The 17,172-nt window shown below is 31.6% G+C and overlaps 1 protein-coding gene across 6 annotated transcripts in view; it reads left to right on the top strand.

Annotated features, from left to right (window-relative positions):
• LOC129393639 (uncharacterized) overlaps positions 1-17,172 on the top strand; it is a 168,474-nt gene that overhangs the window by 45,425 nt on the left and 105,877 nt on the right. For 5 of the 6 annotated variants that reach the window (XM_063595969.1, XM_063595970.1, XM_063595967.1 and 2 more), the window contains exons 2-3: positions 3,960-4,054; positions 11,449-11,515. The gene's annotated coding sequence lies outside the window, so the exon portion shown is untranslated. Of the gene's footprint in view, positions 1-3,959; positions 4,055-8,970; positions 9,031-11,448; positions 11,516-17,172 lie in introns of all 6 variants that reach the window. The other variant, XM_063595971.1, reaches the window with a different exon arrangement.

Raw genomic sequence — 17,172 nt, 5'->3', positions numbered from 1 at the left:
TGAAGAAATATATTGTATACAACAGTGTGGGTGTGCTGTTTTTTATCTGGTTGATTTTCAGTTGATTTTTGTTCGATGTTGCCTGAGACAGCCTCAATATATTTCCATTTATTACCGAGCTTGTCATTCCATTTAATTGCATCTTGATAAAAGGCAGGTGTCGTTTTCAAAGAACAGCGGTGAACTCACTGGTAAACAGCTGTAGATGCTTTGAGAAACAATTGTTTTAATTTAATAGACGTTTATATTCTTTTATGAATAGTAGTTAAATTTTGAAGCTTATAGTGTGTATGTTCGCATTAAGTCAAATACGCATTGTTAAAAAATATTCAAATAAAAAATCTTATGGCTTTTATAAATCTCTGTAGGGCTGTAAATATAATTTATATTAGTAAGTGGAATAGCTGAGTTTATAATTCATACTATTTTGTACTGCCCTCATAACAAGAATTGTGATAACAGATCCCTTTTCATTACCTTTGTTCAAAGCTATTTATTTTGGGTCATCTTATGAAAATTTCATAGAAGGTGCTAATTATCTTCTCTATAAAATTTGATTTAATGAAATTTTAGGAGATCTCATTTCTATTTTAAACGTAATTATACCTAAAGTACCAGAACTCCTGGGTTTTGCTTTTTACTGATGGTTTTTGTTTTGAGTTTTGTATTCTCATTCAAATTACGTGAGTTTTGGGAAGAGTTGGGGGCAAGCTTTAAATTCCACCAGGCTGGTTAAGTATAACCATACATTTTTAGCACTTTGGTTTATGGGATTTTTTGTTTGTTTAGGGGGTAATGGGTAAAGGATTGTTTGTTTAATAAGCCATTTTTAAAAGAAGTGATTCCTTTATTTAAAATACATCACTTCAAATTTGAGAATACACTAGCGCCTAAATAAAATCCACAGCATTCAAAATATTTTCACTTTTATGTGATGCTATATAAGAGGAAGATTTTGGTTTTAGACTTGTGGGCATATAGGTATAAGTTACAATATATGTGTATTTTTTAATGTTTATGTGCACTTATCCATATTTCTCTGTAGAAATTGACAGTTGTAATTTATTTTGTATTACAAAGTCATTTATTACCATAGGAAAGCAACTGCGGGGTGTGGTGTTGCTATAATAGGTCACCCCTTTTTAAAGTTATGTTTACCTATTGTGGGGGAAAGGGGACTGGTAAGGTATCAGTCTTCCTGGTAGCATTGATTTTCATTTGTTTGCCCCCACACTATTTTTAAAAATTCAAATAAAAGTGCAGTTTCAGACTTTTTTAAAAATACTGTTGACCTGTCTTAGTTGTACATTGAGAAAATGTAGCCTCGGGTGTTTGTATGTAACACTGCATATTTTTTCTAATCAGATTAATATGAGTTTTAATGTTTAGCATGAACTACAGCTAAGGATAAAAATTTTAAAGTAGCTTTCCTAGTCTAGATTCCTGGTTTCATCATGCTTTATGTAGTACATTTTTGTTTTTTTTGTTTTGTGGAGACTTGTGTGTATTTTTGTTTGTTTGTTTGTTTATTGGTAGGTAGTAACTATTTGGAATGTCACAGAATACTTAAAGCCAGAAATATGGGTCAGTTGATTTGGTTTACAAAATGAAAAAAAATTCCCAGAGACTGTATTAGATAATTATTATATATGACACATTAGCTTTCTTCAAAAGAAGATTATAAATTTATAGTTTTGAAAAATTATTCTATAAAAATTTCTCTTATTTTAAAATATTACCTAAAATTGGCTCTTGTCTTTTTTTTCTTCTGTCTAATGAAGCTTAAAAATTCACATATTAATTTCTTTTTAACCCCTTTTTAGAAGACACAGATTTTTGGTCTGATTATAACTAGAAAACACATCTTAGAAAAAATTGTCATATATATAGTTTCGTGGGGGTTTTTGGTTTTGTTTTGTTTTTAATTCAGCAAACTTTGAAACATTGTATGCCAGGCAACTAATTTTGGCACATAATTAGAGCTCAACTATGACTTGCTGAAATTTTGTAGCCCCAAATCTCATAACACCAAAGGAAATCAGTAATAAAATACCACTTTATTTCAAATAAGCATTGAAAATGAGATTAAGCATTTAATTTTTGGAAGTGACAGTATTAGAACTTTAATGTCATGATTGTCTTAAGAGTAACAAGATAGATTTTTAGAATATCACATTACTATTATATGTTTGTTTATCTCATTATTTGCAAGTACAAGTGATTGTAGATCATATAAATATTACTTTCTGCTGGGGAACTGAATGTTTTTTATTTTTTTGCCTCGGTTGGTTTTTTGTTTTTATTTTTTGGTCTGTATTAGAGATGCTTTAAAGGATCTTCCTTTTAGAAAGACAAGTTTTAAATATTGAAATTGATATTAAATATATATTTGAATATTATTAATATTTCTTATCAAATTATAAGAAGTTTACTTTACCTTTGGTTAATCCTGCCTTATTTCAGTAAAGAAAATTTGTACTGGAATAACTTGTAGTGGTTTCTAAGAATAAATAGTAAGCTCTATTTTGTAATAGATTTTAGATTTGAGTTTTACTATTTGAAGGTTTTTTAATATTGCCTTTTTTATCATACACATTGGTTTATTATTTTATTTATATCCAGACCTCTTTTGCTTCTTATTGGTTAGTATTTTTCGTCTCCCTACTATTTAAAAACTTAACATTTGGCATGTAGTACATTTTGTCTTCTATTTTCCTTCTCTGATTTTTAAACTTAAGATACCTTAATTTTCAGAGTGCTCAAATATAGAAAACTGTCTGTCTTTTGAGGAAGACTGTGTATAAATGATGGTAATTTTTTAAAATGTCATGGTATTTGGATTGGTGTTTATGAGTTATGGATGATTGTGTGGGTTTTGTCATTAAACAATCAAATATTTGGCAACAGAGGAATAAAGGTTTTTTTAGGTTTTACTCTTTCATTTTCCTAAGCTATTCTTAAATATAACTGGAAAATTTATTCAGAGCATTATGATTTACATGTAATACATGATACACCTTTGGTAATTTAATATTTTTATACAGCCGATTGCCACTGAATCATTATAATTCAGAAAGGTGAAAGAAATGAAAAAAAACACTTAACATATATTCAGTTACATCTCTTAGAAACATTAAAAAACCATTTGGTCCAGTAGTGGTCCATTTATTATATGTAAATATGTTAACTTGTTAAAAAAAAAAAACTCCACATTTTGGTCTGTTAGGACTGTAATGTATTAAAATATTTGGAAATACTGATATTTTTCACTTAGGCTTGGCAGTAGACTAAAGTTGAAAATAATGGTAAATTCTTAGCGGCATGGTGGCAGGCACCTGTAATCCCAGCTACTCGGGAGGCTGAGGCAGGAGAATCCCTTGAATCCAGAAGGCAGAGGTTGCAGTGATCCTATATCGCACCATTGCTCTCCAGCCTGGTCAACAAGAGCAAAACTTCATCTCAAAAAAAAAAAAAAAAAAAAAAGAATGGTAAATTCTGTCATCATTAAAACATTTGATAATTTGGAGAGAAAGTAAAATTTCGTCCCTGTCCCTTCAGTAACTTTTTTAACTGTGTGGATTTTATGAGTTTTACAAGTACAAACTACATTTCTGATATTTTCCTTATGAACTCCTCTTGTACCAGTCCTCTAACAGCTACCCGCATACACACTCACCCATACTACTTTGAACATGAATGCCCTAAAGAGAAATGAAAGCAGAAACATATTAATCTGATTTGTTTGAAGAGGCTTCGGATGATAAAGCATATCACAGGTGTTTCTAATCAAGTTATTTCTATTTTTAAAACATTTTCAAGTTAGAGCTTCTCTGAACATTGGCAAGATTAGGGTCATTTTGAAGACCATACCTCTGTGTTCAGGGATCAACTGTGGAACTGCAGGAGATGGAAATCTGTTGAGTGTCTTCATGCTATAATACATGACATTTTTATTGCAGGTTTTGACCTGTAGCAGAGAACCAATTCTGGAGAACAGCCTCACTTCTTTGATTGAATACTCACATAATGCATTGGAACATGACATGAGATTAAGGTATACTAACGAATTTTAAAACCATATAATTTTATGTCTTTGCAATATAATCGGACTAGACAATTGGTAAAGTTGAAATTTTTACGTGAACTAAAATCAATAAGTAATTACTCATAAACAGAAATCATCATATGAAGTGGCCATAGCTGAGTTGTCTAGCTTACTAAAACTCCAGATTTTTTTTTATACAGTTAATGTTCTTCTCAGCATCCTAAGGTCTAACTCCAACTGAATTTATTCCAAAAATATGTATATATAGTAATTTTTATTTTCTTAAGGTTATTACAGTGTACTCAGTAAAATATGAACTTTTCATCTTATAAAATGGAGAGTTTAAATCAAATGGAATTTAGTGCTTAGCTGTTTGACAAGTGGAAGAGTAGTAGGTAGAGCCTGCAAAATTAGGTAAAATTGATGAGAATATTTTAAGAAAATGTAAAGTATTCCAAGTACTGCCCTAACCAAAAGTGGCAATATGGTCGAAACTGAAAAAACCACTTTCTTAAGCAGAAATTACTAGTATCTTACTCAACATACACTGAGTAAAATATTTCAGTTGTTAATATCAAAAGTTACAGACTCTAAAAATAAAATTGTAGAATCCCTAAACCTCCAGTGATTTTTATAGTTTTAGTTGAAAATTTCAGACAGTATTTAACTAATACAACTTTCATTTTCTAAAATGGTAATCTGGTATAGTGAAAATGAACTTATTGAACAGTATTACTAAGTATTACTTGGTTAATTCTTTCATAGTAAAGTATTAATCTTATATGTACATATATGTGTGTGCGTTTATTTGTGTAAAAACTATTTGCTAAAGTAAGGTTTACTAACATAATATAATTTTTTTTAATTTTTTCACCTAAAAATATTTATATACTTAGAGGAAATGTCAAAGGTTTGTTTTCATGAGAAAATTATTATTTAGTCTTAAGAATGAAGTATATCATCACGATCATAGAACTGCTTTTAACTTCCAACAATGTAAAATTTTTAAAGATGAATTCTGAGATGTGTTTAAGAGTGAATGTTGAAATACATATCAAAATACTAAAAACTGAAATTTGATATTTCTATATTGTTGGATATTAGGTAGATAATCTAGGAATGAATCAATTAACAGTTGAAGTTAAATAAAATGTAAAGATGTTTAGAAATCAGAGTTTAACATAAGGGTGAAGTTTAGATACTTTTATATTGGTGTCATACTGTAATGTGGTTCAGATAAATATGAGGTATGGAATGTCTTCATATGTTTGATTTGAGATTTTTATGAAAAAGCAGCTTAGTTTGAATAAAATGAAAATAAATACAATTTTTCCCTCACTGACTTAACAGGTATTTTTCAGGTTAGAGAACATTAAGATGAAAAGTGGAAAATACAGTTACCTGAGTATCTGGGGAAAAAAATCCAGGTTCAGTTTGTCACTTTCAATGCAGGTATCTTTAGAACAGCCTTAATGAGTTAAATAGGAAAAGAGAGACAGCATTTGAGTTTATATGGTAGATAAGATATAAATCCACAGAGTCGTCCAAATTTAGAGAGTTTGTGATTTGTGATCTTTGAAGATATCAAAACTTACTTTGAACACAAATATTTAGCATCATATAATTGTTCTTCCTATAGTTATTATACTGGGTTATAAACTTGTAATAATTTAGCTTAGTAAATAATTTCATATCTAAAAGAATCAATACAAATATTAACAGTTTACTTGTATTTGATCAATTCTTACAGGGTGAGAAACTTTAACCTAATTAGGAGTATGGGTTATTTTAGGAGGCCAATTAACAGAGTTCAACTGCTGTGTATGATTGGCTCTCTTTTAACTACCCCTTGTAAGACATTTTGTAAAGATTTTGACCGTTTTAAATTTTCAAACCTGATTATCTAAATTTAAGCCTTGATATATAGTTAATTCTGTTGGAATTTGGGGGAAGAGATTTATTGTGTTAATTTTTATCTTTTTTTCAGTGATTTGTATCTCATTTTTTCAATATTTATGTTTTTGGCTAAATGCACAATCAGGGTTAAATAACATTCACTTTTGGGAAAAATTCTTAGCTGTCCCTAAAATACAGTTATACCATCATTGTTCCTGTCTTACTGAAATAGTTTTTTTAGGATAGAAAGAATATTTGAATAAACTAGAATAGAGGTAACAACATATCTACATATGAAGGAACTTAAAATTATTATTTGTCAGAGATGTATAATGCTAGTTTATAAGGATATGTTACATTTTAGGCAGTTTGTCAGCTATGACATTTTAATAGAGGTTTTATATATTGCTGAGAATTTGTTAAATAATAGATACAATTAACTTTTTAAATAAAAGTTTTAAAAATATTTATTTGAAGCAGTTTTGTTCATGTGTGTATTTTGTGTTTTTTCTTAAACTAGCAAATAACATCCTTAACCTCTTTCAGTTTTTCTTCAAATGAGATCTAATGTATCAGAATTATATTTTCTGATAAGCATTTTTCAAAGGGTAATATTTAATTAATGTGAAGGTTTAAAATTAAATACATTTTGAAGTGAAATTTCTATTCACAGCACCACAAACCACACTTTTGATACTTCATTAACATATTATTTGACTTAGTTTTACTTTCCTATTTTCATGGTTAGAATCTTAGAGGAGAAATGTGAAGCATGTTTCACATGTGGCTGCTGAGACTGATTAATCCCTCTGGTTAATAGTTTATTAATCCATTACTGTTTCTAAGTGTCTGAATTTTTAAAAATCTTGCTTGAGGATTTGCTGTTAGTCTTTTTTATTTTATAGCCTTCATACAAAACAAATATATTTAAAGTATCTTGTTATCCTCTGGTCTTCAGAATTATTTTTATTATTATTAACATTTTTTGTTCCTCATTGAGTTGCTAAGCAGAAAAATTTTTCAATTGTGATAAAAATAGAAGATTGGGGTTGGGTTTTGATTTTTTACAAAATATCTAAATTTAAAATATTGTTACTGTTTCATACTTTTATTTTAAAATGTCTCAAACTTAGCCTTCTTGATTAGGTATTATTATTTAAACTTACTTGTCAGTTCTAGCCTATGTGGGTTTTTCTTTTTAATAGTTTATAGATCTCCAAATTTTTCTGACTTTTTATATTTTTCTGAATCACAAGTTGCTTAAGGTTCTAAAAGATGAGTTGCATTTATAGTTAAAGCTGTAAGTCTATAAATAGCATCACATTACATTTAAAGGTAATTGAGCAGTGAATATTTCTATTTCTGTTACTCATCAATTAATACTATGTCCTTACTAAGTTTTTAACTTTGTATTGCACATTTAAAATAGGTAAATTGCATATGGAAGTTTTTTTAATGGGATTTATGCAAAAACAGTATGGACTAAAATCTTATTTCTTTGCTAATAGTGTCTAAAGTCAAACATATGGTGGTGATTAGATATGGGGCACTTGGGAGCTAGAGGCATTTTGTAAGCAAAATAAAGTGTCATTTCTTGATTGGAGTTTTACACTTTCTTATTTTCCAGGAGAATAGGTAGGGAAGTTACTCTCAATGAATTTACCCCAACATTGGTTAAAATTCTTCAGAGAATTTTGATAATTGAGCGGTTAAATCTAGACTTACAAGGGGAAGATTATTATATATGTCATTAATTTCCTTTTCCTTGCATACATTATAGGTTCCCTTTATAATCAAAACACCAATTTTGTCTTTTTTCTCTCCCCACCCCACTTTTTAAAGAAAAATTATTTTAAAAATAATTTTATCATATAGTGATATAAGCAGACCTTGAGAGGTAGATTGATGTCTGAACCATTTTTCCTCTGTGTGTCAGTTTGATATTCTTTTCTCAGCTTGCTGTTTAAGAAGCAGCAGCAGCAACAGCAACAGCAGTGAATAAACAAGTTATCACCACAGCCCTTGTTCTTACCCCTTACAGCTGGGAGCAGAGGCTGGGAGATCGATGCTGCTTGTCAGCTGTTGTGCAGAATAACATCAATATGCAATAATGGTGGCCAAAGGAGCCTGCACCCATCCGTTTTTACAAACCCAGGTGGGAAGAGCCCAACTGTTACTGTACCACATACACAGTATAGAGAATACATTCTTTAGCAGAAAGGTTGCAGCATAAAGAGAACAGTAGATGCTTGTAGTTCTTAGACTCTATTATTTTTTACTATTTCTCTGTGGCTTTAGTTCATTTAATTTTTATTCAGTTAATTCCATCCATTAGAATGGAAAACCTGTCTTGCTTCTGGAGGTATATATAGTATGTTTCATGTATATATGGTATGTTTCATGTTTTCACTTTTAAGCAGGTAGACTGAAAAAAATTATAATTAGTTGCTGATATCACAAGTTAGGTAATATATTGAGGATAGAAAAGAAAAGCTGGCTATGGCCACACAGGAGTGTTTCTTTCACTTTTGGACTACATTATCTTTGTTTTATAAAAGCCCAGTCTAACAAGACCGAATTCTTGTTGATTTCACTATAATAAAAGAAAGAAAACAACATTCTATATTAACTTAGTGTTGTAAATAACTAAAAGCAGGCAACAGATGAAAACTTATGTCTTTTTTCTTACTACTAAATTGCTTACTTTTTCTATTTACCATTTCTCACTGAAATATCTTTTATCTGAACTTTTTATCTAGAAAGCTTAGATTATTCTAAATCTTTTGGAAACAGGACTTTGTAATTTCAAATAATATAGAAGAATGTTTTTATTTTTATAATTTGAATTTGCGCCGATTTTTATAACCTAAATATTCTATTTTTTTCCTTCCTTTTACATCTAATTTCAATAGGTTAGAGTTACAGGGAAGTGTGAATGTTGGATTTCTATAAATGTTCTGAATTTATTTGTAGCGGTCTTGGTGGGAAACTACTAATGCTTTTTTTTTTTTTTTTTTTTTTTTTTTTAGTGTATAAAGCCAAATGTCCCGTTTAAAGTTTGACATTTGCAATAGCATTCTATTTAAAAGGTAATCATATAGTTGCTTTCTGGTCATCTTCATTAAAATCACTCCTGATCACTCTCACTCTTAATATTTTCCTGTGCCAATCACAGTAAATTCAGAATATTAGTTCCCTGGTAATATTACTAAAAAAAGCTTTGTCATAGTATGTGTCTAGTTATCTGAAAAAAATAAATGAGCCCACAACCTTTCTTGGCATTGTGAAGTCAAGCATATTCAGCCATAAATTGAGGTTACTTTTTTGTTGTTGTTGACTAATGCTAGAGGTTTTTAAAAAAAAGTTTATGTAATTTAACAGATAACATATTAATTACTGTTACCTCCCCTAACTAAAACATGAGTTACATAATCCTCTCTGTTGAAAGCACCTCATTTTTAATCATTACTTACTGCTTAGTTGCCTGCGAACCACCTGTATGAGAATAACCTAGAATTTAAAAAATAAAATAAAAACATTTTTCCAGACCTGGAATTTGCATTTTTTTTACAAGCTTTAAGAGATTTTTCTTAGGAGCACCACATTTGTGAGAAGCACTGCCCAAAATGAACTTGGAGGAGGGATTGTTCATACCCACAAACTACTTTTCCTGCATCTTTTTTTCCCCTCTTTGGTCATCTTGGATCTAAGCTTAATATTTAATTAGGAATCTTATCATTTCTAGATTAAGTTCTTGAATCTTAAATTCGGCTGATTAAAAAATAGATTAAGTCTTGGTATTTCCTCAGTCACATGAGGAAAATCTGTGTTATCAGAGCTTTGTTTTCATGTAAGTGCCTTGGGCCAAATTTCAGTCTATTCTCTTTGTTTGGAACATTAGTATACCTATGTTAAACCAATACTTGATGAAAACCAAAGGAATTGATCACTTATGAATTTTTAAATTTTCATATAGATAGTGGCTGTTTTTCTTAAATATGCTTCCAAATGTTGGAGGAAATATAAAATGAGGAACTCTTCATATGCTGCTTGTGGGAGCATTTAGCAATATCTTTGTAAAGTTGAAGATACAATAGGCTTGAACCCAACAATTTTATTCCTAGATGCTCTAGATAAATTCAAGACATGTAGAAAAAAGTCTTGGTTATTTTTAATAGGAAAAAAATGAAAGCAATGTAAATGTTAAGCAAGAAGAGAATGGCAAATTGTGACATAGTCATGTGATGAACTGTAAAGCTACTAAAATGGGAGCTGTGTTTATCATCATGGGTGAATATCCTACTTCAGCAAACAAAAATAAGTTGCATAAAGGTTATGTGCAGAGTAACGTATATAAAATATGTATGATATTATACCATTTATCAAAAGCTTTAAAGCAATGATAAAGTTTAAATTCTTGAATTGGTAGTAATAGTGTAAAAACATAGGAAATAAATATCAAATTCAAGATTATGCTTGCATCTTTGGAAAGAATGGAATGGAATCAGGGTATAGCTCACAAAGGACATCATCTGTATGTGTAATCAATTTTCATAAAAAACAAAGGGAAGTAAGTATGGCATAGTTCTAGATTTCAGTACAGCTGGATTGGGAGTCCAGAGATAGGATATGGAGGTTCATTTTGGTATTCCCTTGATTTTTCTGTGAATTTTGAAGCAAATGATTTTGAAATTTTTAAAAACATGCTGTTCTTTTTCTGTGAAGATTAGTCTACAATAAAGCATATACTTGCAGTGCTCCGTTAAGAACATGGATGAATTTGTCATATCCTTTCTATTCTGTATCTTATAGTAAGTGCTTAACTATTAGTTGATATAACAACTACAACTTAGAATCATGACCCACAGAAGCCAAACATGCTAACCAACTCAGATTACTAGCATATCTTTAAAAATGTCATATATTCCTTCCTTTGTGTACTTGGAATTGTGCAATATACAATACATGGATTATAGATGATGCAATTTTATGTGTGTGAGAGAGATTAATCAGTCTTGGAATATGATCTTGAATTTATCTTAAAATATCTGCAAATATAGGATGTCCTCCAGAAGCTCATTGGGCTCCAAGTTAGAGTTTTAGCTTTGACTAAAATTTTTGACTTAAACTTCAAGAGGGCAATCATAATAGAATAGCAAATTTTAAAAGCCAGTGATAAGCAGGATGTAGTGGCATGCAGGCCTGTAATCCCAGCTACTTGCGAGGCTGAGGCAGGAGGATAGCTTAAACTCAAGAGTTTGAGGTTGCAGTGAGTTAGGATCACACCATTGCACTCCAGCCTGGGTAATAGAGCAAGACCCCATCTCTTAACAAAAAAACTAACAAGAATGCTGCACTGGGCTGAAACATACAAATGCTGCTGGGTGTTTATAATCTGATTGTTCTGTGCTGTATAAGGATCAGAATACAGCGGTGGCAACCTCAGTTGAAATGTTCTAACTTATATAATGTGCTGAAATTTTTAAAGTCCTCCCTCTTTTTCCTAGGTTTAATAATGATAGAATGAAGACCACAATAAAAGAGACCTCTACTTAGCTCAGCAATTCTTACCTTGTAAGTATTAACTCTGAGTTTCCCTATCATTGTCATAAAAGGTTACTGTTTGGTGTCATGTTCTGGTTTATTTCTGATTTTTTTCCCTGCTTATCCTATTATGGTAACTTTCTAACCTCTCCTAGCCCCTCTACACGTTGAGATTTGATGTTAATTAATAGTTTAGAGCAAGAATAATGCCATTGCCTTGGTAAGTTATTTAGGGAAGTATTTTATACCCAGGCCCTATAATCTCCAAGTCTGAGAATCACAGTTTTGAGCCCTTTTCCTTCAAAGGAATTAACAAATAGGTAATTGTCTTTTTTAGTACTCATTATTCAGGTTTATTGGTCTTATGGTTTTATAAATTGAGAGTATTCTCTCCACTTGAGAAATGATTTTGTAAAGTCTGTTTTTAATTTCATTAGGTTACACTTGAGACTTCTTTGTGAAGAGCTTAACATTTAGCTGTTAAAACTTGAGGAGGTGGCCGGTGGCGGTGGCTCACGCCTGTAATCCCAGCACTTTGGGAGGCCGAGGTGGGCGGATCACGAGGTCAGGAGGTCGAGACCATCCTGGCTAGCACGGTGAAACCCCGTCTCTACTAAAAATAAAAAAAATTAGCCGGGCATGGTAGCGGGCGCCTGTAGTCCCAGCTACTCGGGAGGCTGAGGCAGGAGAATGGCATGAACCCAGGAGGCGGAGCTTGCAGTGAGCCGAGATCATGCCACTGCACTCCAGCCTGGGAGACAGAGCGAGACTCCGTCTCAAAAAAAAAAAAAAACAAAAACAAAAAAACAACTTGAGGAGGTGGGAGAAACATGAAGGCAATCCCTTTTCCTTCCCTTTGTTTTGTTGTTGTTGTTTTTTTTTTTTTCATTTATTCAGTACATATTTATTGAGTATCTACCATGTTCCTAGTACTTTTCTAGGAGCCAAAGATATAGCAGTGAACAAAACAGATAAACAAGTAAGTACATAAATTAAAAGATTTCTGACATGGATTCAAAGTCAGAGGTTTTGGGTGGGGGCCAGGACCATGCATCTTTAGCAAGCTCTCCCTGAGTAGGATGGCAGCAGATGATCTGTGGTCCATGCATAGTGTAAAGAACCCACTCCGAAGAGCCAGGGAGCAGTGTCCAGCTGCAAGTCCTCCTTTCTTCTGTCAGGGAAGTTTGCAGAAGTGAATCAGTGGATAGCAACACCAAAGTGATACCTTCAGGGTAGACAGGAAGGTAGTCTGTTTAGTTGAAGGTCAGAAGTAGTCACCTTAATTATTCAAGACATCATTTCTCGCCCTGGATTGCCCCATCGCCTCCCAAGCTAAACCTCAGATATTTCCTGCAAATATCAAAAAGAGGATTTTTCTCCTTTTTCCTTCCTTTTATATATATACATGCATACCTCTTTTTTAGAATAAGAAACATTTTTCCCCAATTCATTTAACTTTTGAGACACTTAGAAATTCTGAAAGAATAATTTTAACAAGTTAACTGAAATTAATATTATGCCTCTAGAAAAACTCACAAGATCAAGGACATATAAAATGCGCAGGATACTTATTTCCATAAAAGTATTTGAGACCTTAAAATCAGTTACCAAAAAATGTCATTTCCATCCATTCCTTGAGCTAATTCTGCATCTCTAAAGAAAAACTCAAGCGCAAGACTTTCTATTCTTAATGATGTTGAGGGCATGTCTCTGTTTAAATGAAACTAGTGCTTCAGATGCTTTTATTACATTATCTCACAGTGACTCAAATAATGTGTATATGTTGGGGATGGCCTTATGATCATAGACGATCAGCCATTGAACTCAATAAGGTGAGAATTTTTAAGTGGGGGATCAATTAAATTTTGAAAACTGTTAATAATAAGCCAGTTTGCAAAGTAGTAGCCAAATGCCACAGGTCACTTTCTTTTTCTGATTTTCTCCCGGTTACATTTTTGTCTCTGGAAAATTAGAATGGAAACATCTGCAGATCCCTAAAGAATCCTATATAGTACAGGCTTGGATTCCTTAATTAGTGCCTTGGAAGCCAGCTCAGCCCTTCTTCAACTTAACTCTTTAAAAAAAGAAGTCTTTTTAATTCGTATTACACTCAGAATGGAGGGCAGTCCACTTTTCAACAAGAAATAGGTATCATTGAATTCTAACAGATACCTAAGCACAGATAATATCACATTCTTCATTTCATCTCCTTTATAAATTTCTAAGCTAGCAGTCTTTCTTGGATACTCTCCAGCATCTTTTAAACATAGGCCATTTATCATATTTCATAGTTGGAATGCTTTCTGTTGTCTGTTCTAGGTAGATTCCCCTTAATCTTAGATTCTAAAATGGTGATGTTTCCAATTAAACAATACCCAGAATAATAGGTACATAGTGACTGGCAATAGTCAGTGATGCTGTGTGTGATTGTATGTTCCCCTTCTATCATTTTTTTAATGTTTGTTTAATGCCATTTATTTTTTAAGATGGGATATATATTTTAATTAGCTGGGTGTCGTGGCAGGTGCCTGTAGTCCCAGCTACTCGGGAGGCTGAGGCAGGGGAATGGCGTGAACCCAGAGGGCAGAGCTTGCAGTGAACCGAGATCACACCACTGCACTCCAGCCTGGGCGACCGAGTGAGACTCCGTCTCAAAAAAAAAAAAAAAAAAAAAGATGGGAGATATATATACACACACATATATTTTATATATAATATATATTTACATATATAATATATAATATATATTTACATATATAATATATAATATATATTTACATATATTTATATATAATATATATTTACATATATTATATATAATATATTTACATATGTATTATATATAATATATTTACATATAATATAATATATATTTACATATTATATATAAAATATATTTACATTTATTTTATATATAATATATTTACATATATATTATATAATATATTTACATATATTTTATATATTATATATTTACATATACTTTATATATATTATATATTTACATATATAGATATATTTTAGATATCTATAGATAGATAGATAGATGTATTTTCTTTTCTTTTCTTTTCTTTTTTTTTTTTTTTTTTTTTTTTTTTTTTGAGATGGAGTTTCGCTCTTGTTGCCCAGGCTAGAGTGCAATGGCATGATCTCGGCCCACCACAACCTCCACCTCCCAAGTTCAAGTGATTCTCCTGCCTCAGCCTCCTGAGTAGCTGGGGTTACAGGCATGCACCACCACGCCTGGCTAATTTTGTTTTTTGTTTTTTGTTTTTGTGTAGACAGGGTTTCTCTGTGTTGGTCAGGCTGGTCTCGAACTCCCGACCTCAGGTGATCTGCCCGCCTCAGCCTCCCAAAGTGCTGGGATTACAGGCGTGAGCCACCTTGCCCTGCCTAAGATGGGATTTTTTTTAAAGCTGTTCATTTGTGGAATGTGGATGTTCTAGAAATTGTAGAACAGTGATGTTCATGTATACAATGCTGTCAAACAATGGCAGTTTGGGGTTCATTTTTACAAATTAAATATAGAGATGGAGTATTTTTCAAGTTTATTTTTCAATTTAGAGTTCTTAAACTTTCGCTGCTTAACAAAAAATTCAGAAATAATTATATGTCTTTATTTCTTTTTCTTTTTTGAATTATTTTTATTTTTCACATTGCATTTTCGAATACAGACACTTAAATTATATATTTCTGTTTGTAAATGTAAACATATGTTTACCTGCAAATGTAAATACATGTTGACATCTGTTATGTAAATTTAAATATATATTTGGTGCTTAAAAAAATCTCAAAACATTGTCAGCAGTTAAGAATATTACATCTCTTTTTAATAATCTACAACAATAAAAATCTTAAAACATTGACTTTATAAATAGGGAAAGAAAAGATGAAGCAGAAAATTCACCAGTGCTGTCAATGTTAGTTCCATAAACAAAAATGATAGAGATAAATTACTTCCTAATTCCAAAGACTTATTAAATTTGGCTGCTATCAAGAGCAAGGCTAGTAAAAAGAAATAACAAAAACTATTTCTCACATATGACTAGTTATCAATATAAGTTTTTAGAAGTATTATCAGGTTAGCAATAAAAGCAATGGTTTGTAATCATATCAGCCTAGAAAATATTGTCGATTGTAAATTATAAATAGTACAAACATAGGACTGACTGAAAATACTGCAAAAAAAATCACAATGTTTTTATCAGTGGAGCAGTAAGTAATCAATATATGGCAAATGATATAAAATCTGTTGTGCTTTCAATAAAACCATAATGATGTAATTATATTATGTACTAGACATAGCCAAAGTTTCTCTTATTTTTAATTATTGTGATAGAAATTTACTCTTGTGTAAATTGCTGTATACCTGTGTCACTGATGAGGAAATTCTAATTATCTTGAATAGTTTTAAAAATGGGAATGTTTCTGGGAGAAAGGAATTTCCCAAAAGAGAAAAAATAAATTGCTCTTTTGGCAGTTGGATTAGTGGTGAAGAGTGTTATAACCCAAAAAATTCATAAAGGTACCAGCTATTGTCAGCATTTGGTAGTAAAGAGAATGTCTTATAAACCTATTGATATGATGAAGTGCCATTAATTTAGTAAATATATAAAATCTAGGCTCTTATGTATTCTATAATTTATGAATATAGAGAAAGTTCACAATATGCTGCAGCTGTTTTTCATTGTTCAAATAATTGCTATTTTTGAGAATTAGACATTTAATAAAAATGCCAGGTGTTCCTTGTCCTCATTCTTCCATATTTGTCTTATATATGTTTAGCAAAATAATTGAGTTAAATATGAGCTTTTATGCTTAAGCGATGGCTGTGTTTTCGCTCTTAATAAAATTGCACCATAAAATTTGATTTTTAGTGCCAAAATTATGAAAAGGGGTTGGGCTTGTTTCCTCAACCTGAACAACTTCTTACCTTCAAGATGGATGATTCAAAGAGGAATAATAGGGAATTTCTTAGTATGAAGTTACTTGGTTGTTTTCTTAGGAAAACAAAAGGTAGAATTTAACAGCATGGGGCCTGATTTAAATAGAAAATAAATGTACAGATATAATCAACTCTGCTGTCATGGGGATTTCAAGTTATAAATGCAATAAGTAACATCCCCTGACTTATTCTATGTACTTTTGCCCTAATCTACTACCTATTAGTCTGAAACTTGAGTTTTAAAATTTAATCTCTACGTAAAAGAGGAATAAATTGAATGCATAATTAAAATATATGTTGTCAATTATCACACCTTTTTGCCTAGACTATAAGCTTCATTTTTCCTGTTATATCCACTAAATTAATTTATGCTTGTTTTTCCATTAAAACAAGTTACTTTGGCTGGGTGCAGTGACTCACGCCTGTAATCCCCGCACTTTGGGAGGCTGAGGTGGGCAGATCATGAGGTCAGGAGTTCGAGACCAGCCTGTCCAACATGGTGAAACCCTGTCTCTACTAAAAATACAAAAATTAGCCGGGCATGGTGGCCGGCACCTGTAGTCCCAGCTGCTTGGGAGGCTGAGGCAGGAGAATTGCTTGAAACCAGAAGGCAGAGGTTGCTGTGAACCGAGATCGCGTCACTGCACTCCCGCCTGGGCGAAAGAGTGAAACTCTGTCTCAAAAATAAATAAATAAATAAATAACAAAAATTAGCCAGGCATGATGGCGTGCACCTGTAATC

Source organism: Pan paniscus, chromosome 14 (genome assembly GCF_029289425.2).
Source record: "Pan paniscus chromosome 14, NHGRI_mPanPan1-v2.0_pri, whole genome shotgun sequence".
In the NCBI taxonomy this organism is placed as follows: Eukaryota; Metazoa; Chordata; class Mammalia; order Primates; family Hominidae; genus Pan; species Pan paniscus.
The sequence above is the reverse complement of the archived record's forward strand: the minus strand, read 5'-3'. Positions and strand labels throughout refer to the sequence as shown.